Here is a 24344-nt window from a genome sequence, read left to right on the forward strand (position 1 = left end):
GGCTCAGGCTTCGGGTTGTTTTTAAGCCTCCAGGCAACTTTGATGTGCAGCCAGGGTTCAAGACAATTGACCCAAGTAAAACAAGTGTCTTGGAACTCTGTCCCCGAGCTCATGTCAGACTTTTCTGTCTCTGACTTTTTTGGTAACTTGCTCTCACTGCCAATCACCCATTTAAGTCCTACTTACACTGCCAAGCCCACTTCCAATGCTGCCTCCTCCTTCATTTTTTCCAGCCCCTGAGCTAGAAGGGGACCACCCCCCATCCTCCTCTGCCCCTCCCTCCGTGGCTACCCTGTATTACGATGTAATTTGGGTTCATGTTTTGAGCTCTTCATAGGCCTGTGAGCTCCATGGGGTGGATTGCAACTGATTCATCTCTGGGATGTCGGGACCCAGACCCAACCCACAGTAAAGACCCACACCAGGCTGAGTGACTGTCACATGGGCAGCATTGCCCACCACCTGGCTGGACACAGCGGCCCCTCCAAGTTAACTTTCTTTCCCGATGTGTGTGGCTTCTCGTTCATTCGTTCATTCGTTCATTCTGCTTCGTGCCAGATGCTGTCCTCCCCCAACCTTGAACCCCTGCACTATTGGACAACCCATTTCCATCCTCTGGGCAGCCCAGCAGACCATCTTTCACATAAACGCCACTCAGAAAATATTGATTAATAATCAACTGACGAATGGATAAACAAAACATGACAGATCCATGCAGTGGAGTATTATGCAGCAGAAGAAAGGAATAAATTCTAACACACTGCAATAAGGGTAAACCTTGAAAGCATTATGCTCAGTGAAAGGAGCCAGACGCAAAAAGCCATAAATTAGATCGTTTACATGAAATATCCAGGAGAGGCAAATCCACAGAAACAGAAAAGAGATTAGTGGTTGTCAGAGGCTGGGGGAGGGGGAGATTAGGGCTAGCTGTGAATAGGTACAGGGTTTCTTTGGGGGAGGGGGACAGTTAGAAATGCTCTGTAATTGGATCACGATGGTTGCATAACTTTGTGAATATACTAAAAACCACAGAACTGTACACATTAAAATGGTGAATTTTATGGCATCTGGATCATATCGCAATTAAAAAGAAATACTGCTGATGGGTTCTTCTTCCTTTCCTCTGTTCTCAACCATTAGTGTACCAGAATCAACTGACATGTTTGTAAAAGTGCGGTTTCCTGGTCCTCACCTTGGAACTTCAGAGTCAGTGGATGGAGGCTGAGACCAAGAATCTGCATTTAATGGTGGTATTCTAAGTGCCATCACCCTGTTCCACAAAGGACTTGGGTCAGGGCGTTTCTGAGCCAACCTCAGAACCTCAGAAGACAAATAAAATTCTTTAACCTATTATTTCAGAAAAAGAGCTGAAGATTTCAAACACAACCAAAACTTTGTTTTTAGTCTGCTTCTTATTAAAAACAGACTGGGACCCAAAGAAACCCCATCAGGGGTAGGTAATGAAGTAATCACGATCATAATAAAAGAACAGAATGGAAAAACTGCCTGGCCTCTAGCAAACCGCAAAAAAATTGTCTTCTGCCTCCAGTGCTCAACTGAGCCATTCAGATGAAAATATCCCACTAGCCACATGGAGAGCTTAATTTGGGGAAGGAGAACTAAACATTGGTAAATCTCTGCTCACTGCCCCTGCACAAATACATCTTTACAGACACCCTCTTCTACACTGCCAAAATTCTAATTTTTGGTATGCGCTCCATGATTAGGGCTTTCTTTGGGGTTATAAGGAAGCAGAGTTGTAAATCGGTATTAGAATGTGATCAAAAGGAATGTCTGTATGCAATTATTTTGTTTTGAGACCAGCGTTTAGAGGCAACAGCTTTAAAGCACTGACGTGGTCACGTGGCACAATCTTGCATACATACGCACGCGTCACTTTGGTCCCCTCGAAAGAAGGAAGACAAAGGCCTGGATTTGATCATTGTTGCTTCTTTGTTACAGGATGAAGTCTCACCCTTAGAGCTCAAAAGTACTCTCTACACCATCTCCCTTGGCTGGTCCTGAACCATTTCAAGAGAAAGCCTTGCTAATAACCTCTTGCCCCGGAAAATAGCAGTTGACTGTAATTTGAGAATAGACACCACTTGCTTAACAGAAATTCACTTAACAAAACTCCAAAATGAATAGGAGTAAATGAGAGGAAATAGCATTTGTGATGCACCTCTACTGAGTGCACCCAGGTGCTGGGCAACTCCACAGACATTGTCACATTTCATCCAATGAGCCGTCACATCAACGCCACAACAGAGGGAGTATTATCCCCCATAGGACAGCAAAGAATCTGAGGCCCAGAGGGGTTGTATAACTCTCTTCTGGTCACAGGTTAGTAAGTGGCATTGTTAAAGCAAGTGGAAAGATCTCAAAGGAATGACATACACACAAATTCTAGGGAATGTGGGTGTCCCATGAATACATCTTATGGTGGCCGGCTTGCTGAGGCTGCTGCCATCTGTTACACATGCACGTGGGAAAGCAAAATCCAGCTGGTCAGATAACGTCCCAAGCAATCAGCACATTGCCAAGTCGAGCAAGCCGCCATCATCAACGGGCATGAAACCAAGGGGGTGTGCTTGGGAATGAAACCATTAACACTGATGTGTTCTAGCAATTGCATTACTGGCATCCTAAGTCACAAGGCTCTGGTTTGGGCCCCTGTCTATCAGTTCAGCCTCTTTTCTAACTGCCTCTCCCTTTCTGAGCTCTGGCCAAATAGCACATGGCTGTCTCTTGAGAGTGTCATGCTCCTCTCTGTCCCAGGCCCTTGGTTCCTGCTCTCCCTCTGACTGCCCTTCTCATGACCCCAACCTCCTTCATGAACTATGACTAGAGGGAAGCTCCATGAGGACAGGGACTTTGGCTGGCTGGCTCTTCACTGCATCCCCATAGCCTAGATGGTGCCTGGAACATAGTCGGCATTTGATAAATGGCTATAGAGAGAATGAATGAATGAATGAATGAATGAATAATATATCAGACCTCGGTTCACACTTTACTTCTTCAGTTTAGTTTTCTCTGGGTTACATCCCTCTTGTTAAATGCTCTGATTTCTGACCTACCTTTCTTTCTTTATTATATATGTATATATGTCTGTGTATATATAGAGAGATAGATAGATATACATATATATATGCTTATCTAATGTCTGACTCTCCCACAAGACTATAAGCTCCATGAAGACAAGGACTACACCATGATATTCTTAGTGACAGTTGTATTATAGGTATTCAGTAAGTCTGTGACGGATGTGTAAATAGCCAAGGATGTCTTAGAGAGGTCAAGTCTTTCTGAGCTATTTTGGTAATAAAGTACTCAGAGGAACTGAGAAAAAAATGGGTCAGAAATCAACAGATAAAAAAGGCAAGGGGGCCTGGGTGGCTCAGTTGGTTAAGCGTCTGACTTTGGCTCAGGTCACGATCTCACAGTTTGTGAATTCAAGCCCCGTGTCAGGCTCTGTGCTGACAGCTCAGAGCCTGGAGGCTGCTCCGGATTCTGTCTCCCTTTCTCTCTGCCCCTCCCCCACTCACACTCTGTCTCTGTCTCTCTCAAAATTAAATAAACATTAAAAAAATTTTTTTACGGCAATAATTCTCTCTCTGTCTCTCTCAAAATAGATAAATGCACATTTTTTAAAAAAGTGGGGCGCCTGGGTGGCTCAGTCGACTGAGTGTTCAACTCTTGATTTCAGCTCAGGTCATGATCACATGGTTGGTGAGATTGAGCCCTGTGTTGGGCTATGCACTGGCAGCATGGAGCCTACTTGGGATTCTCTCTCGTTCCCCCCACCCTCTCTCTCAAAATAGATAAATGAATATTAAAGAGAAAAAAGGCAATAATCTGATTTAAAAATGGGCAAAGGACCTGAATAGAAAGTTTTCCAAAGAAGACATCCAAATGGCCAACAGGTATATGAAAAGGTGCCCAACATCACTAATCATCAGGGAAATGCAAATCAAAACTACACTGAGGTATCATTTCACACCTGTTCAGGATGGCTATTATCCAAACAAACAAACAAACAAACAAACAAAAACAAGACATAATCAATGTTGGCAAAGAGATGGGAAAAAGGAGCCCTGGGAATGTGAATTGGTACAGCTATTACAGAAAACAGTATGGAAATTCCTCAAAAAATTAAAAATAGAACTACTGTATGATCCGACAGTTCCATTTCTGAGCCTATATCCAAAGGAAATGAAATCAGTATCTCAAAGAGATATCTGTACTCCCAGCGTTACGTATACTTTGAAGCAAATACACTTATATTTATTATTTATATTATATGTATAATGGAATACTACTCAGCTACTAAAAAGAGGAACTGTTCATTGCAGCAATATTCACAACAGCAAAGGTGTGGAAATGACCTAATTGTCTGCTGACAGATGTGTAGATGAAGAAAATGCAATGTATATAATGAAATATTATGCAACCACTAAAAATAGGAAACCCCGCCATTTGCAACAATGTGGATACACCTGGAGGACAGTATGCTAAGTGAAATAAGTCAGACAGAGAAGGCAAATACCATATGGTATCACTTTCTATGTGGAATCTAAAAAAAAAAAACCCGTCAAATTCATAGAACCGGAGAGTAGAGTGGTGGCATCAAGGCCAGAGGTGTGGGGGAGATGTTTGTCAAAGGCTACAAACTTTCTGTTATAAGATGAATACGTTCTGGGGAACTAATGTACAGCTTGGGGAATATAGTCAATGATATTGTAGCGTATACTTGAAATTTGCTAAGAGTAGATATTAAGTGTTCTCACCACACACACACACACACACAAAAGTAACTGTGAGGTGATGAATGTGTTAATTAACTTGATTATGGGTATCATTTCACAATGTATATTTATATCAAATCATCATGTTGTACACTTTAAATATATACAATTTTATTTGTTAATTATACCTCAATAAAGCTGAAAAAAAAACCATGTCTAAATCGTGGGCAATTATTTTTCTCCAGAAGAACATACTCCTGATTTCAGAATGAAAATCTGTGGGAAAACGAGGTTCACTTAAAAGCCCATCATCACCTTGTAGCCATTTTGATGGAGTGCATGTGCTTCATTAAGTGAGGGGACCTTCATGAGATTCATTTGATTTATTGCTCGCACATTTCCTAAAGCACATGGTGGCAGGCAGAAGATGTGGGTTGTGGGAGTCTGGAGGGACGTATAAACTCGGAGGAGCCAAAGGCCATTTCGTTTTCATGGTTTCGTCGGCAGGGTCTGCCTGGCAAACCTCAGCTGCACGGGGTGGGCTTAAAGCCTGGACATGTGGAGGCCAGAGACGGGGTTGGAGCAAGCCATCATCTTACAGGCAAGTTCCCCTCACAACCTCCTTTTTTTTTTTTTTTTTTTTTTTTTTTTAATTTGCCACTTCCTATTTGCTGGCAAAAGTTTTGTCATCTGTGCCTACACAGGGACTATCTTGGTTGTGGGTGTGCTGGCAAGCACGGGAGGCTGGGTCTTCTGTGGTTCCAAATACTTGCGGGCCTCCTGGAAATGGGCAGGACTCATTAGAGCACAGAGCATGGAGAACCCAGGGTACAGGGGCTGGCAGCTGGTGGTCACTGAGGACACAGACACCCATCATCTGACACAGCTACCGATTCCTGGGGCCAGGGGCCTTGTTCTTCACCTCTGTTTTGGTGCCGACTGAAGGAGGGGATAGCTTTGAAAACAAGGTAGATTTTTTTTTTAACCCCGCCCTAGTGGTCCAGTGGGTCCTGCTGGTCAGGAAGAAAGACCAATAATGAATCCCCTCACTCTTCTTGTAGGTGTGAGAGGGTAAAACATACGCAAAACGTAACATTTATCATCTTGACCTTTAGTTTTACAATTCAGTGGGATTAAGGACATGCATGGTGTTGGGTGTCCATCACCACCATCCATTTCCAGAACCGTTTATCATTCCAAACAGAAACTCTGGACCCATTACTCAGTAACTTCCCAATCTTCCCTCTCCCCAGCCCCTGGGAAGCTCTATTCTACTTTCTGTGAATTTGCCCATCCTCAGTACCTCATGTAAGTGAAATCAGACCATATTTGTCCTTTTGTGTCTAGATTATTTCACTCAGCAGAATGTTTTCAAAGTTCATTCATCCACATTGTAGCGTGTGTCTGAATTTCATTTCTTTTTGAGGCTGAATAATATTCCATTATACATAATACACCACATTTTGTTTATACATTCATCTGTTGGTGGTCATTTGGGCTATTTCCACCTTTTGGCTACTGTGAATAATGCCGCCATGAACGTGGGTGTGCACATATCCCTTCAAGATCCTACTTTCAGTTCTTTTGGGTATACACCCAGAAGTGTGATTTCTGAATCAGATGGTAATTCTATTTTTAATTTTTTTTTGGCGGTTGGGGGGGGGGGTGTCAAGTGTTGAGCAAGGTCATCAGCTAGATGTAAAGTGGGTGGGAGATGGGGGTGCCTGGGTGGCTCAGGTGGATAAGAGTCCGACTATGGCCCAGGTCATGATCTCACAGTTCGTGGGTTCGAGCCCCGTGTCTGGCTCTGTGCTGACAGCTCAGAGCCTGGAGCCCGTTTCAGATTCTGTGTCTCCCTCTCTCTCTGCCCCTCCCCAGCTGGCACTCTGCCTCTCTGTCTCTCAAAAATGAATAAACATTTTTAAAAAATTTTTTTAAATGGGGCGCCTGGGTGGCTCAGTCGGTTGAACGTCCGACTTCGGCCCAGGTCATGATCTCACGGTTCGTGAGTTCGAGCCCCACATCAGGCTCTGTGCTGACAGCTCGGAGCCTGAAGCCTGCTTCGGATTCTGTGTCTCCCCCACACTCTGTCCATTCCCCGCTCACGCTCTGTCTCTCTGTCTCTCAAAAGTAAATAAAACATTAAAAAATAAATAAAGTGGGTGGGGGATGTGAGAGACAGGAGGAGGGGGAAGACACAAAATAGTCATTTTAGAAAGAGAAAATAAACTTAGCAGGGAAACATTTTAGGATTACCAGGTTGTATTGCATGATCATTTGAGGTTTGTGGTCATGAATTTAAAATGAAAATTATCTCTAGGAATTGTGCGTGCGTGCGTGCGTGTGTGTGTGTGTGCAGGAGCGGTATCTATCATTCTCTACGCATTATTTGGCAACTTGCTTTACTGCTTCCAGTGTGCTACACACAGAAGTGAGGCTCTGCGGTTTGTGTAACCATTCTCCTGGTGATGGGCAGTGAGGTCATCTCCAGCTCTTCACCATGATAAGGGAAGTTCCAGTAAGGGCCCTTTACCACGGGACTGTTTCTCTAGGAATGTATCAGAAGAGGATTTACTGGATCATAAGGTAAGGGCATTTTAAAGCTTAATAGAGTCTTTCAATTGCCCTCCAAAGTGATTCTACTAATTTAGACTCTCACCAATAGAATATGAGAATAGTCCACATCTTCATCAGTCCTACAGCAATCCAACTTTCTATTTTGTTTGGCTGGGCGAATAAAAGTGCCCCTCCATCGTTTTAATTTACATTCCTTTTATTATTGGAGCTATTACACCCTTTCCTAAGTTTCTTGACCATTTGGACTCCTCCTCATGTGAATTGTCCTTTCAGAGCTTTTGTCCTGTTTCTTTGTGTGTATTGTGACTGTTGCAAGGATTTCCCTTAGATGGTTTCTAGTTTTCAGTTTGTTGGTGTGTTTTGATGTGGTTGAATTTACTAATATCCCTTCCTCAATGGCTTCTGTGTTGAGTATCTTATTTCACAAGCTTTCCCTGTCACAAATCCATAAAAATAATATCTTCTGTTTTCTTCTAATTCTTTTGTAGTTGTTGGGTTTTTTTAAAGATTTTATTTTATTATTTTATTTATTTAAAATGTTTATTTATGAAAGAGAGAGAGAGAGAACAAGTGGGGGAAGGGCAGAGAGAGAGGGAGACACAGAATCCAAAGCAGGCTCCAGGCCCCAAGCTGTCAGCACAGAGCCCGACATGGGGTTCGAACCCATGAACCATGGGATCATGACCTGAGCCAAAGTCAGACACTCCAGCTCCACCGACTGAGCCAGCCAGGTGCCCCTCTTTTGTAGTTGTTTTTTTTTTTTTTTTTTTTTTTTAAATTTTTTTTTCAACGTTTTTTATTTATTTTTGGGACAGAGAGAGACAAAGCATGAACGGGGGAACGGGGGAGGGGCAGAGACAGAGGGAGACACAGAATCGGAAGCAGGCTCCAGGCTCCGAGCCATCAGCCCAGAGCCTGACGCGGGGCTCGAACTCACGGACCGCGAGATCGTGACCTGGCTGAAGTCGGACGCTTAACCGACTGCGCCACCCAGGCGCCCCTTTTTGTAGTTGTTTTAACTCAACTTTTAGCCTTGAAAGAATTGTAAATTCACATGCAGTTGAAAAAAAATAGTACAGGAGGATCTCATGTATCCCTTACCCATTCTTCCTGAGTGGTAACAGCTTGCAAAACCACAGGGCATTACCATGACCTTGACATTGACACTGGTACAGTAAAGAGCTCTCACAAAGAGCCCCCATGTTTCCCCTTTATAGCCACATTTACCTCTCATTCCCCTATTCCCCACCCCACTGCCGCCCTATCCTTAACTCTGGCAACCAGTAATCTAGTTTCCATTTCTACAATTTTGTCATTTTAAGAATGTTCTATGAATGGAATCACACAGTATGTAACCTTTGGGGATTGGCTTTCTTCACTCAGCACAATTCCCTGGAGAACAATTCAAGTTGTTTTGTGTGTCAATAGTTTTTCTCCTTCTTATTGCTGAGAAGCAGCCCATGGTGGGGGTACACCCACTTTGCTTCCCATTTGTCTGTTGAAGAACATCTGGGTTATTTCAAGTTTGGGGCTATTACAAATAAAATTGTTAGGAACATTTGTGTACAGATTGTTCGAGAAATGCAATTGTTAGGTCAAATGAGTTACATGTTTAGTTTTTTAAGACACTACCAGTTTCCCTGTGGTTACCTCCCCACCTGCAAAGTACATCCAAGAAGATCCAAGTTCTTCTCACCCTGGTCAGAAGTTGATGTCACTATTTTTCCTTTAGCTGTTTTAATAGGTGTGTAATGCTCTCTCTTGTGGTTTTAATTGGCATTTCCCTATGGCTCAGAATGTGGAAGGTTTTTTCATATGCTTATTTACCACTAGGATATTCTCTTCAGTAAGATATCTGTTCATGTCTTTTGCCCACCTTCTAATTTAATGGTTTGGCTTTTTACTGTTCAGTTTTGAAAAGTCTTTATGTATTCTAGATGATGGTCCTTTGTGAGATAAGTGTTTTGCAAATATCCCCCCACACACACTGTCTTTATCTTTTTATCCTCTTTCCTGGGTCTTTCACAAAGCAAAAGTTGTTTTTTTTTTTTTTAAACTTTTTAATGTTTATTTTTGAGAGAGAGAGAGAGAGAGAGAGAGACCGTGAGCAGGGGAGGAGCAGAGAGAGAGACGGAGACACAGAAACTGAAGCAGGCTCCAGGTTCTGAACTGTCAGCACAGAGCCCGACGCGGAGCTCTAACCCATGAACCGTGAGATCATGACCCGAGCTGAAGTCTGGTGCTTAACCAACTGAGCCACCCAGGCATCTCTTCACAAAGCAAAAGTTTTTAATTTTGATTAAATCTGATTTATCAGTTTTCCCTTTGATGGAGAGTGCTTTCGGTATCAAGGCTAAGAACTCTGCTTAGTTCCAAATTCCAAAGATTCTTCTTTTATGTTCGTTTGGTTTCCTAAAAGTTTTATAGTTTTGTGTTCCATATTTAAGTTTATGAACCATTTTGAGTTAATTTTTACACAGGCTACGGGGTCTAGATTGAGGTTCATTTTTTCTGCTTTGGATGGGTCCAGTTGTCCCAACACCATTTGTTTCAGAGGTTTTCCTTCCTCCTTTGGGTTGCGTTGGCTTTTTTAATCAAAACTCATATTGGGCATATTTGTGTGGGTCTGTTTCAGGGTTTTCTGCCCTGTCCCACTGATCCGTGTCCATCACCCTATCAAAAACATAAGCTTTCGTTACTGTAGCTGCATAGCGCCTGGAAAGTTGGGTAGATTGATGCTCACTTAACTTGTCTTTTGCAAAATTGTTTTAGCTATTCTAGTTCCTTGACATTCCCATGTAAATTTTAGGATAATTTGTCTCTATCTGCAAAAAAGCTTATGCATTTCACAAGCTTTACTAATCACAGAACCATTAAAAAAACCTCCTATTTTTTCCTGTTCTTTTGTAGTTTTTAAAAAATGTTTTGTTCTTTAAGTAATCTAGAGGTTCTTTTTTAAATTATGAATTGTGTGGAGTAAGGTGCAAACTTGATTTTCATTTTTTTTGTACTCATTTCTCTCAACCCTTTTAATTGAATACTTTTTCACTCATTTGAAATACCAACTTTATCACATACCACGTTCCTACATATGCACAGGCCTATTTCTGCACTCACTGTTCTCTTGCATTGGTCTATTTGTCTATTTATTCTTATATCATTGTTAATTCTATAACTTCACAATATTTTTTCTTGTGTATTAAGTAAACTCTACGCCCAACACAGGCTTGAACTCTCAACCCTGAGGGTAAGAGTCATATGGTCTTCCCACTGAGCTAGCCAGGTGCCCCCACAATATGTTTTGATATCTGGCAGGATACGGTCCCCGTCACTGTTCTTCCTCTTCAAAACAGTCTTTTGCATCTTTTCTCCCATGTGAATAATAATAAAACTGTCGATTTTAATTAGATGGCTATTGGGATTATACTGAAACTATAGATAATTTCCACCATGGACATTTTCACAAGGAAGAGATTTCCCGATATAGTACAACCCCCTTTTGTTTGAGTCTTCTTTTATGTCCATTATTAAATTTTATGATTTTCTCCAGATAAACCTCTCATTTTTTCCTAAGAAAATACGTTGTGAGTTTTCATTGCGTGGTGAACAGGATCTTTTTTCACATATATTTTCAAACTGGTCACTATCATGGAGAAACAAAGCCTTTTCACGTAGATGTTCCCACAGGATACACACAGGAATTTTTTATGGAAACCTCTATGTGAAAAGGGAGGGACTGGAGTTCAGAGAGGGGAACCCAGGGCCAAATGCAAGTCCTCTGTCCCCTCAAGCATCCAGAACTGCCTGGAAGGCTCTGGAATGGAGGGTGGGGAGAACAGCAGAGCTGAGGGGTCTCTCACTTCCTGAGTGGGGACCCAGCTCATGGTTTGGTTTAACTTGTCCTCCCCCTCAGAGAGGCTCCATGAAGACTTAACTACAGCTCTCCACCCCTTATCTCCCCTCCCCCATCCTATCTCCCACCCCTGTTCCCTCCCTATTGCTTTGCAGCTTGTCTCTCACAGGCCAGGCCTGTGTTTCTACCTGGCTCTGTGACCAAGGTCTACTGTATGTGGGTCCAAGGGTCCAACCTGGTAAGTGGATGCCCTGATTAGTAACAGGTTAAAGGGTCATTACACCATGGTATTGGTAATGGCGATGAGGCCACTGACCATTCCTCGAGGACAAGGTGAGAGGTGAGAAGTGAGTATGGAGAAGCCAGATTAGAACCGAATTCCTAGGGGCACCTGGGTGACTAAGTCACGGTTCATGAGATTGAGCCCCACATCAGGCTCTACACAGTGCAGAGCCTGCTTCAGCTTCTCTCTCTCCTCTCTCTGCCCTTCTCCCCACTTGCACGTACGTGTGCTCTCTCTCTCTCTCAGGATAAATAAATAAGCATTAAAAAAAAAAGTTATGGGAATGCAAGCTGGTGCAGCCACTCTGGAAAACAGTATGGAGGTTCCTCAAAAAACTAAAAATAGAACTACCCTATGACCCAGCAATTGCACTATTAGGGATTTATCCAAGGGATACAGGTGTGCTGTTTCAAAGGGACACATGCACCCCCATGTTTATAGCAGCACTATCAACAATAGCCAAAGTATGGAAAGAGCCCAAATGTCCATCAATGGACAAATGGATAAAGAAGATGTGGTATATATATATATATATATATATATATATATATATACCATGGAGTATGACTCGGCAATCAAAAAGAATGAAATCTTGCCATTTGCAACTACATGGATGGAACTGGAGAGTATTATGCTAAGTGAAATTAGTCAGTCAGAGAAAGACAAAAATCATGTGACTTCACTCATATGAGGACTTTAAGAGACAAAACAGATGAACCTAAGGGAAGGGAAACAAAAATAATATAAAAACAGGGAGGGGGACAAAACAGAAAAGACTCATAAATATGGAGAACCAACTGAGGGTTACTGGAAGGAGTGTGGGAGGGGGGATGGGCTATATGGGTAAGGGGCACTAAGGAATCTACTCCTGAAATCATTGTTGCACTGTATGCTAGCTAATTTGGATGTAAATTTTAAAAAATAAAAAATAAAATACATACATACATACATACATTAAAAAAAAAAAGTTAAAAAAATAAAACAACTCAATTCCTAGCTTGGGCAGCAAAGGGGTCCAGGAATGAAGGAGACCAGCCCGCAAGCACCAGGGTGCAGGGTGACACCTACTATGGGAAGGCAGGCCTACCGCAGGAATTGAGGGGCCTGGCCAGCAGCTTCTGAAGTAGCCACCCTGTGAGGCAGGATGTGGGGAGGGGCGGTCTGGGAGCCTGGGAAGCGAGAATGCTGGGAGTCCACCTCTGTGAATCACAAGTGTGCCGGGGTGGGGGGCGGGGAGCTTAATCGTGTGCATGACACTTGGCTTCTTTGTTCCTGTGTTTGTCTCACTCAGGAGTCATCTGGTGTCGGGAAGAGTCCCAGCCCATCTCGCTGAGTCAGGAGGCTGAGGGAAAGAGCACCCAAACGAGTGCAGAATCAGTGTCCCCGGGGTGTAGAGACGTCAGAGGGAAGCAGACAGAGAACCCCGCAGAGGGAAGGAAGACTGGGGCTAGACTCCGCCCTGCTCTTCCTCACCCGAAACACCCATTTCAGCTGCATCATGCAAATTCAGGGTTTTCTGTAGTACACGAAGGTTATTCAGCTCCTATAACTTTGTGACCAGAGCTATTTTCTCATCCAAAAAATAAAGATAATAATCTTACAAAGTTCCCCAAGTTATAAAACGCTTATCACTGGAGAGAGTGGGTGGTGTAATCGATTATTTTACACAGTATGTAGACATAGCTTTAAATAATGATGAACCTTGGGGCACCTGGGTGGCTCAGTTGGTGAAGCATCTGACTCTTGATTTCGGCTCAGGTGGCGATCCCAGGTTGTGGGATCGGGTCCTGTGCTGATCATGGAGCCTGCCTGAGATTCTCTCTCTCCTTCTGCCCCTCCCCCACTTGCATGTGCTCTCTCTCTCTCAAAAAAAAAAAAAAAAAAAAAAGGGGGCGCCTGAGTGGCTCAGTCGGTTAAGCGACCGACTTCGGCTCAGGTCACGATCTCGCGGTCCGCGAGTTCGAGCCCCGCGTCGGGCTCTGGGCTGATGGCTCGGAGCCTGGAGCTTGCTTCCGATTCTGTGTCTCCCTCTCTCTCTCTCTGCCCCTCCCCCGTTCATGCTGTGTCTCTCTCTGTCTCAAAAATACATAAACGTTAAAAAAAAAAAAATTAAAAAAAAAAAGTGAATAAAACGATGAGGAAAATACATTAGCTCACCTAACCTTACAGGGTAAGGCCGTTCCAGAAAAGCTCAGCAGCATAATGAAGTCATTAAAGGTCCACATTATTTTAATCTTTCCTCCTCACCTTATTGGCTTAGTCCTTAGGCATGTGTCTTTGCAGCTACAAAATGGCTGCCTCCCCCCCTTCCCCCCCCCCCCCCCCCCCCCGCGCCAGGTCAGGATTAGTATATAGCCTAAAGACATCCATTTTATGTCTTTATACTTTAAGACATGCACGTTAATGTTATTTACAGACATTAAGGGTAGTCGCAACTTGTTTGCTTTAAGACATATACACAAGTGTGGAACTGAAACGAAATTCACATAAAATAACCTTTTTAAAGTGAACCATTCAGTGGGTCACAAGGTTATACAACCATCACCACCATCTAATTCCAATTTTTTTTTTTATTGTGGTAAAAAGTATCTCTAACAAAATTTATCATCCTAACCAGTTTTTGGTGCATAGTACAATAGCGAATGCACATTCTTGTACAACAAGTCTCTCGAACTTTTCATCTTGCAAAACTGAAACACTACACCAAACTAACGATCCCTATTTCCCCCTCCTTCCAGCCTCTGGCAACCCTCATTCTACTTTCTGTTTCTAAGAATTGTGACTGCTTTAGATAGTTATATAAATATAACTGGGAACGTGCAGTATTTGTCTTTTTGTACCTGGCTTGTCTCGCTTAGCACAACGCCCTTAAGGTTCACCCATGTTACAGCATGTGACAGGACTGCCTTCTTTTTTAAGCCTGCAGGATACCTTACTGTATGCATATACTACATTTCTTTATCCATTCATTCTTTGATGGGCATTCAGATTGTTTCCAGGGTTTGTTTCCTCACTTATTTAGAAAGCGCACACGCAATCGAGGGAGGGCAGAGAGAGAGGGAGACAGAGGATGCCAAGCAGGCTCCGCGCTGTCAGCACAGAGCCCAACTCGGGGCTCGAACTCACAAACCATGAGATCATGACCTGAGCCTCAGCCGAGAATCAGAAACTTAACCGACTGAGCCACCCAGGCACCCCCTCTGGGGTTTATTTTGTAAACAGGGAAGTAAATCTCTCCCAGAAGCTCCCAGGAGATTTTACTCAGATTTCAGTGGCCACAGCTGGGCCATAATTCCATACTGGCTGACGGGAGGCTGGGAAAAGTATAGGGTGTCTAGCCTCCCTAGGAGGAGGAGGGTTCTTCCAGCAAGAAAGATGGTGTGAGAAGGCTGTAGATAACAGTGTCAGTCACAGTGAGAGCCTGGAACCTCTCAAACAGTAGTTAAAATATCTCAGAATACCTCAGCCCCAAATCTCCCCGTATGCAAACAATAAAATGATAACACTACATTTAATTGTGCAGCTATTTCTAACAAATGCTACCAGTTATAATTTCCTTTAAGCATAAGTAGATTTAAGTTCAAAAAAAAAAAAAGAAGAAGAAATTGAAGGACACCTGGGTTGCTCAGTCAGTTAAGAGTCTGACTCCTGCTGATGCATAGGGGCACTTGTACCCTAGTGTTTATGCAGTGCTTTCAACAATAGCCAAATTATGGAAAAAGCCTAAATGTCCATCAACTGATGAATGGATAAAGAAGATGTGGTTTATATATACAATATATATATATATATATATAGTATATGTATATGTATGTATATGTATGTGTGTGTGTGTGTGTGTGTGTGTGTGTATGCTTGGCGATGAGAAAGAATGAAATCATGCTATTTGCAGCAACGTGGATGGAACTGGAGGGTATTATGCTAAGTGAAGTAAGTCAGTCAGAGAAGGACAGATAGCACATGTTTTCACTCAGATGTGTATCTTGAGAAACTTAAGAGAAGACCATGGGAGAGGGGAAGGGGAAAAAAATAGTTACGAACAGAGAGGGAGGGTGGCAAACCCTGAGAGACTCTTAAATACAGAGAACAAACTGAGGGTTGATGGGGGCGAAGCAGGGGAGAGGGGAAAATGGGTGATGGGCACTGAGGACGGCATTTGTTGGGATGAGCACTGGGTGTTGTATGTAAGGGATGAACCACAGGAATCTGCCCCCCAAACCAAGAGCACACTGTACTCACTGTATGTTAGTCAATTTGACAATAAATTATATCTAAAAAAAAAAAAGAGAGAGTCTGACTCTTGATCTCAGCTCAAGTCTTGATCTGAGTTCAAGCCCTGTGTTGGGCTTGGCTCAGCTCAGTGCTGGACATGAAACCAATTTAAAAATAAATAGATGAATAAATAAATAAATAAATAAATAAATACAATTTTAAAAAAGAATTTGACCTAAAGAAAATAAGTAAAAAATAGTACAACTGGTGTGCAAAAGATATGGCAAACATCTTTAAGGTAGTAAGTAAATCATCCAAGTTTGGGGTGCGGGGTAATGGTGAGGTTTAAATGACATAACATATGCAAAGTCTCAGCCCATTGCCTGGAACACAAAAAGGGCTCTCTCAATGACTTGTGACAAAAACTGTGGTTACCTTCAAGTTAAAGTTGCTGGATCCAACAAATAAAATCAGAGGGCACTCAGTTAAATGTGAATTTCAGATAAACAATGAATAGGATAAGCATATCCCATGCAGAGTTTGGGACATACTTGTACTAAAAAAAAAAAAAAAATTATTCATTGTTTAACTGAAATTCAAATTTAACTGAGCAACGTTTGTTTTATCTGGCGATTCCATCTCAGCTGCTTTCCCTGGAATGAGGAAGAGCTGAGACACAGCGTGGGGAACCTGGATGTCATCAAGGTAGCTGGGCAGAAGATAATGAGGGAATAAGGAAGCCCCTTGGGGGGCTGGAGAACCTATGCCCAGGAGCAGCCTCCAGCCCAGGCACTGTACCCCCAGCCCCCATTTCCCCCCAACCCTGGGACAGACCCCTGGACTCTCCAGTCTCCTGCCTCCCCAGCTCCCGGTGGCTGTGATGTGGCCTGGGAGGGAAGTGTCGCTGGGGCAGCATATTATAGACAGAAAGGATCTTATGAACACACGGGAGTCTCCTGTGTGACTTTAAAGGTTTACCACAGGGACCTGGGCCCATAAACACTCAGACAAAGAGGTTTTATGAGTGTTGGGCTGAATGCATCCTTCCCTCACCTCCTCCCCCCTCCCCATCTGAGCCAGGCCAGGGAAACTCTTCTGTCCATAGAAGGGCACAGGGAGCTCCGGATGTGTCACGTGTCCTTTTACCACCCTCCCTGGCCATGCTGAGCAAGATCCAATCCCTCCCCTCCACCACCCTCTAACACACACACACACACACACACACACACACACACACACATACACAGTGTCAACTATAGCAAAACATGCCCCCCTCACTTCCATTTGCTGCCTCAGCTCTTTGAGGGGGTGGGGGACACCTCAAACCAAGAGTTGCAACCAATCTCTGGGATGACAGGCCAGCTCACTGGTCGCTCCCAGCAGTCTACCCAGTAGCACCCAGCAGGAGGACGTCGTTGTAACTACACAGGCCTGGATACTTGATTCCCACCCCTCCCATAGAGCTTCTGTGCTTTACAGCAGACCCCACTTAAACTCTCCGAATCTTCTGGGGGCTGACACCGTCTGCCATTTGTATTACAGGAAAGATGGGTTTAAATGGAATTCACTCGAGACAGCAGGAGAATTTCACATTCTCTAGGGAGAAAGACCTCAAAAATCTATGGGTCCTCATGTCTGGAAAATGGCGACTCTGATTCACACCAGGCCAAGAACAAAGATTCGTGAGCCCAGTGTGCCTTCTGTTTGTCCCATGGCACTGCTTAGCCCCATTACTCACACACAGACCAGGGTGACACAGCCGCTACAGTGCTTACTCATGTACTGCTTATCCCCTGGGTGTCTGCTGTGTGGGTGTGGGGGTGTGGGTGTGTCCTCCCCAGACAGACTGAAGCCCCTCTATGGCGGAAAGATCCTCTTGTTCCTTTGTGGCTCCATGGATACACAGGAAGGACATAGCAATAACTGCCCACCCTGCTCAGAACTTCTGGCTCCAGCATAGCTCACCCGCGTGTGTGTGTGTGTGTGTGTGTGTGCATGTGCACACACAGACGTGTACACCAACCCCCCATGTCCAGCCCCGATGTCAGCTGTTAATCACCTTATTGTTGCACACCTTTCTATCTGTCCATCAGGCGCAGACACAGAAGCCTGAAGCAAACCCACTCATTTATGTCTGGGTAATGTCTACCAGCCTCTGCAGAGGCCTCACTGGAAAGGGGATCTGTCCTGTCCCTCCACGCCATTCCACTCACCCCTTTCTTCTCACAGCGCCCTCCTCTTGCACATCACAGGGAAGCAAGCCCCCCTTCCGCTCGGGCCTCTCTCTTCCGTCCCCTGGCACGGCCACTCAGGCTCTTGGCTCCTCTCCCTTCTGGCACCACACTGACCCTTGTCCCCTGACCACTGGCTTGTGTTGTCAGCCATTCTGCTGCATCTGTTCTCACTCGAACTGTGCCCGAGGGTGGGAGTCCGACCTCAGATCCCACAGCTACACTTCTCCAGGATAAACAACCCACTGGCATTGCCACAGTGGGCCACCTATCAGCATGTAGCCAGCATGAAATCGTGCCCAGGGGCCCTATCTCTCTTCACCTTGAGTTCAATGCCCCATTTATTAACCCAGCTTTGGTGTGTGCCAGGGATACAGGTGTGGGCAGGAGAAGAAATGTGGGCAGCATAGGAAGGAAGAAAAAACCCGCCCCACCACTTGGGGACACATGTGCACAGTGGGCACCGCCAGCCTGCCCAGATCGTGTTGCCCGGCCTCCTGAGGCTGAGCATGAGTTAGCTTTCCAACTGAGGAAAGTGAGAGGCTCGGAGAACATTTGTCACCAGCACTGCAGAGCAAGCAGGGAGGCAGGAGCACTGGAGCCCGTGACCAGCACTGAACCAGGACAGCAAACCCTCCCCAGCTTATAAAGTACCGCCCCCCACGCTGCACCTCCCCTGTCCCCAAAGCTGTGTGGCAATTCCAGGCAGCAGGGGGGCCAGGAGCGGAGGACCCAGAGGAAGCAGCAGAGCCCCCTCGGGAGAGCTGTTCTCCTGAGGTGTCCCCCTCATGCCCACAGTCAAGTCCATGCCCCAGGGAAAGCCAGGGCCCTGGTCCTCACAATCTCTGGGCATGCCTGTGTGAACAAGGGCCCCGGGAAGGGGTTGGTGTGGGCCTCACGGCCAGGGGAATGTCATCCTCCCTGCTTCCCTGCTTCGCCCTGATTTAGGCATTCAACTTGCACTCTTGCTGCTCTAGCTACGGGCCACACCCCACTCTCGTGAAGATGCCATCCCTGTCTCTGAAGCATGTGGCTTCAGGGCCCTTCTGGCCTGGGAGTGACACTGAGGCATGGCCGTGTCACACAGCACAAGGCTGGCTTGCTTTTGCATCAGGGTAGCTTCATGACCTCAAGCCAAGGCATCTTATGGTGGGGGGTACGGGTGGGGGAAAGGATGCATGTGTGAGAGTCCCAGCCTCCACGTGGAGACTGACTCAGCTGCCCGTGGCTCCTCCCACAGCCCGGTCCTGGGTCTGACAGGCTGCTTTTATGTTGACAGCTAAGGTTTATAGATATTTCTGCAGCAGCAAGTTAAATTGCATCTGCTCGGGCAGATATCCAGGCCCAGGGCAGGCAGGCAGATGGAGCAGCCAGGGCCCTGGGGTCCAGAGGCCCTGGCAGGCAGGCCTTCCTGCTGTAAAGCCCTATGTCTAATAGGAAATGCAGGCTGGCAGAGAGGCAGGGGCGGCCAGCGCTGCTTCCTTCAGGGTCTCAGTGCCTCAGACGACTCAGCCTGTTCTTCGGTAGCCTCTTCACGTGGATTCTGAGTTCTGGGTCTGGGCAAACCCCTTTCTGGGAAAACAGAACTGATATCAGACTATGGCTTGTGGAACGAGACAGGCAGGAAGAGGGAGGGCCCCTTCTGCCAGCTGTGACCAGGCAGGGGATCCAGAAAGCTGGCCCAGGAGGCAGCGCACGTCGGAGCAGTGAGTGGGGAGCTAGTGGGAAGCCCAGCCATGGGCCCCCGTCCTGTAGGACTGGCAGTGCTGGGCACATTATTGATCATGGAAAGTAGGGCTCAAAGCAGACAGGGACCTCAGAGCTAGGTTGGAGGTGAGAGTGCTGCCCCTCGGGATCTCCTCTCCCTACTGGGAAGGCAGAGAGGGGCTCCCCCTCCGGTCCTTCTGCCACCAGCACAGCAAGCTTTGGTGGGGCCATTTCATCTCACAGCCAGCCCCTGCCTTGGTCCCAGGCTATGTGATGAGATGCTCAGAGACCTTCAACACACAGAGAGTGGACACCTCGCCTAGTACAGCCTGTGTACTAAGCTCTGGGGTTACTGAGTAAATGAAATACAGTGTCTTCCTGGTTGTGGAGAGTAGGAGCAACACACAGATTGTGCTGGGGAGCAAGGGTAACGGAATGCAGAGCTGGTCCAGGAGGCACAGAGGGCAGGTCCCAGCCTCTGGGTGAGAGTACAGACCCCAGAGGGCAGAAGGGCAGGCTGTGGATCCTGTGGGGACCACCATCATCACCCAGCCCGGTCTCAGCCCAGAGTTCCCAGACCCCCCCTCACTCCCTCCATCCCTTCCTGGGAAGCCTGTCATGGGCAACAGCCAACAGGAAAAAGAAAACCCTCCCTCTCAGTGCTCCCTCACAGAGCCTGTTTCTGGTCTGGGGACACAGGCCCCCCTCCAAGGAACCAGCCAATTGGCCGGGCTGGGGTGATTGACACTCTGCCCCTCCGGAAAACCCAGAGTGACTTAGCTAAACAAAGCTCCCAGCAGGCTGACCAGGTTATCCTGTCCCGTGACCAACAGTCGCTCACACCAGCCCAGTTTCCAGATCACATGTGTTTACCTTCATGGACTGCCTACCACGTGGAAGGTATTATGCCGGGAGGGGCTTACAACATCCCTCAAAGACAGGCAGGGTGTCAGGTTATCACCTAACACTGCAGAACTAACCACCCAAAACACATTTACTTTGCCTGGGAATGTGCAGAGTGAGCAGGGCTCAGCAGGGCCAGCTTGTCTCTGCTCCACTGGGCATCAGCTCGAAGGCCGAGTTCAGTCATCACCTAGGGCCACTCACGTGCCTGGTTCTGGCCTGGTAAGAGCCAACGGCTGGGGGCAGGAACAGCTGGGACTCCTCACACACACCTTTCTCCATGGCAGCTGCTGGGTAAGTAGACTTTTTACATGCGCTCGGGGCTCCTGGGGCAAGTGTCATGGGCAAGAGAAAGATGGGCAGACACCATATCCCCTTTTCTGACCTAGAATCGGGGGCCACATAGTATCATTCCTGCCTCTATTCATTGGAAGCATGTCTTCAAAGCCGCCCCTTATTGAAGGGAGGACAATTAGATTCAGTCTTTTGATGGGAAGCATGTCAAAGAACGTGTGAACATGATTGTGAACGTGTTTTTTAACTCACCACGCAAGACAAGGGTTATTGTCCCGTTTCAGAGAGGGTCTTAGTTGGGGTATCTGGCTGGCTCAGTCAGCAGAGCATGTGACTCTTGATCTTGGGGTCATGAGTTCGGGCCCCACATTGGTCTCAGAGAGGCACTTAGAATAAAGTGGCTTGTCGAATTCACACGGTAATTTGGAATTGGGTGAGAACTCTAAGCCACGGCTCCAAGACCAAGCCTTCCTTCTATCCACCACCTGGTTCAGTGACAAAGGGCTCAGAGTTCTTAGAGCATCTGATGAAACCTATGGACAATTTTCTCGGGGGAAAAGTGCACACATATAAAAACGCATGTCTGTGAGATTGTGTGGGCACTCCCTCTTTCTCGTCCAGCATGTAAAAAGCTACAAGTGGCCACTCCTAACAACAGGTAAAGAGCTGGAAACACTGAACACTCAACAATCCTTCCTAGATCCTTCAGAGGTGGGGTCACCGGGCAAACCATGGCCCCCAGAACCAGAGAGACAGACAGGTGAGTGCCGTGAACACAGTGCAGCTTCCAGAATACACTGGAAGCAGTGCTGGGCAGTGCTGGTACAGGGACTGGACCAGAGAGATTGCTGGAGCCTGAGAGAGAAGAACTACAGGGGACCCGGTTGGCGGGGGGGGGGGGGGGGGGGGGGGGGGCTTTTGTCAGTTTTATCTCCAAGACCTCCCAGGTTTCCACAGTGAAAAGGAAAGAAAAATCCCCTCAAACTTGCTTCCAGCAGGGAGATGAGAAAAGGAACCATTTTGAAAGCTCCTCTTAACACACCCTGCCCTGGGGGGAACCAGATAAGCACAGCCTAACCTGTGGGGATTTTATCTGAGTCTAACTGACCTAGGAAAAGGGAAATACCCAGTTCAGCCCAGTCTAGCCATCTTGTCCCACCTAAGCGGGGAGGAAAAAATGGAGAAACATTTGCGAAGTTCACAGCCCAGAGGCATAGGCTCGCTGAAAGATGGAGACCTAATCACAGGACTATAGAATGTTCCCCTCACTCCATGCGTCACAACCATATCACTAAAGACATACTTATAGCAATTTCTTTTACCCAATGAATCATACAGCTGTCAAGAAAAAATTAAGGGTATACTAAAAGACAAAACACAGTTTGAAGAGACAGAATAGGAGTGCCTGGTTGGCTCAGTCAGTTAAGTGTCCAACTTCGGCTCAGGTCACGATCTCACAGTTTGTGAGTTCAAGCCCCGCACTGGGCTCTGTGCTGACAGTGTGAAGCCTGCTTGGGATTCCCTCTCTCCCTCTCTCTCTGTCCCACACCCTCCTGGCTCATGCTCTCTTTCTCTACCTCTCAAAATGAACATTAAAAAAATTTTTTGAACATCTATAAGATGCTAACAACTCAAAAGAATAAAGTAGACACCATGCAAGAACAGACAACGTACAGAGAAATGGAAAGTCTAAGAAAGAACCGATAGAAATGCTAACAATCAAAAACACTAATAGAAATGAGGAATGCCTTGGATGGGTTTATTAGTGGACTGGACACAGCTGGGGAAGGTAGGGAATGTAGCAGCGTTGTGTGGTGACAGATGGCGGCTACGTTAGTGGTGAGCACAGCATAACGCAGAGTATTGAAATCACTGTGTTGTACACCTGAAACCAGTGTAACATTGTGTGTCAGCTATATTTCAGTTTTAACAATTAAAAGAATTTGCTCGAGGATATCTCAGTAAATTCTGGGGAGCAAACCAGTGTGACCCCAAATCAGGCTAATCAATCGTCAACTCCACACGCCCCCAGCACAGCCACCACAGCCAGGGCAGCTAGGGCACAGCCAGGAGCACATTCCTGACCCCGCACCTGCCCGGCACCCTGGAGGCCTCTCCTGGGGCCCAACCTTGGGGCTCTGGGGAAGGCCTCGTTTGTGGTCACGCTCTGGGGCTTTCCTCTGCAGGTACCACCATGGTGCTGGGTCAATAGGACATCACATGGAAGTAAAGGAGGAGTCCCCTTCCTGCTCCCCATGTGGATGGCCTCCTGGGGCCTGAAAGGACAAAACCAGAACCCTCAAAGCAGCCACCGGTCTCCTCATGCCCAGGAGCAGACTGGCCAGGGTCCCAGGGCAGCCACACCGCAGAACAAGAGTCCTCTTGGCCTTGACACAGCGAGGGGTAGTATGGTGGGTCCCAGCCCTCCTTTCCTTCCGATCACATGTGAGGGAGGAATGTGAACATTGCCAGCCCGCAGGGGAAAGAGGGGTTGAAAAGTCCTTTGGCTCTGCAATAAATAACCCCCACTCATCCTTGCTGTCGAGAAGCCTGTGTGTAGTAGAAAACAGAGAGGCTTTATACATGGAAACTTGTGGTACAGTCCCTGGCACCGGCCACATGACCTTCAGCAGGTCCCACTCTGGCCGTGTCTCCTGATCTGTACTTAGGGCTGGAGTGAAGTGGAATATCCCACATTTGCAGGATGGAAAGGGAAGGGTCCCCTAAACAGACTCGCTGGGTGATACTGACAGCGAGTTTCTTTGGTATTCCTACGGGAATCCTTTTAGGTGAGTAGCCTTGCCCAAAAGTTTTCTTTTCCTCTTTTATTCATTTGGAGAGGTGATGGTGCTGAAGAAGGGGAACCTCCAGGGCAAGAAGAGTTTGGTTAAGGGGTGGGGAGAACGTGGCACCAGGGACAGATTTCACCCCATTTCGTCCCCTGGGCTAGTTTTTGAGGCTGTTAAAGGGTTACAGAGGGTTACAGAAGGGTTACAGACAAAAACTGAAAGAGTTTTGTTTCTTTTTCTCTTCCTGAAATAACGAGCTTTATTACAGCTTGGACATCAGCTGCTTCTTGCCTTAAGGCCCAGGTGACAAAATGTGGTGCAAATTCGAAGGAGAGAGGACCTCGATGTGTGGCCCAGCCCCGAGGTGGTGCCTCAAGTGTTCTCCCGCTTTGGGACACCTGAGCAGCGGAAGCAGAAGGAGCAAGTGACAAAGGTGCCAGCAGGCGGGTCAGATGCCCACTGGGCCTGCCGGGAGAGAAAGCAGCAGTACCTAGCAGGTGCGACCCACGCTCAAGCACACCTCAGACACAGTGGGGGTGGGGTGACGCCGTGCTGCCCGGAAGTCCTGCCGTGGTGTGGAGCCGTGAAGGTCTCGTCTGTGCCATACAGTGGTGGGAGTGGAGTGTTCCCACTGGGAACACTGACAGAAGTTTTAAAAAGGGATGTGCAGAGGCTCCTGGGTGGCTCATTCAACTGACCATCTGACTTGGGCTCAGGTCACGATCTCACAGTTCATGAGTCAAAGCCCCA

The 24344-nt window shown here is 46.4% G+C and overlaps 1 long non-coding RNA gene across 2 annotated transcripts; it reads left to right on the forward strand.

Moving 5' to 3' along the window:
- The first annotated feature begins 19717 nt into the window (after positions 1-19717).
- LOC131484428 (uncharacterized) lies at positions 19718-23339 on the forward strand. 2 transcript variants are annotated; one of them, XR_009248245.1, is made up of 3 exons: positions 19718-20805; positions 21427-21565; positions 22992-23339. It is a non-coding gene; the product is annotated as an uncharacterized LOC131484428 (long non-coding RNA). The 2 variants fall into 2 exon arrangements; XR_009248244.1 differs by having other exon boundaries at positions 21464-21565.
- Positions 23340-24344: the final 1005 nt, after the last annotated feature.

Source organism: Neofelis nebulosa, chromosome 9, assembly GCF_028018385.1.
Source record: "Neofelis nebulosa isolate mNeoNeb1 chromosome 9, mNeoNeb1.pri, whole genome shotgun sequence".
NCBI lineage: Eukaryota > Metazoa > Chordata > Mammalia > Carnivora > Felidae > Neofelis > Neofelis nebulosa.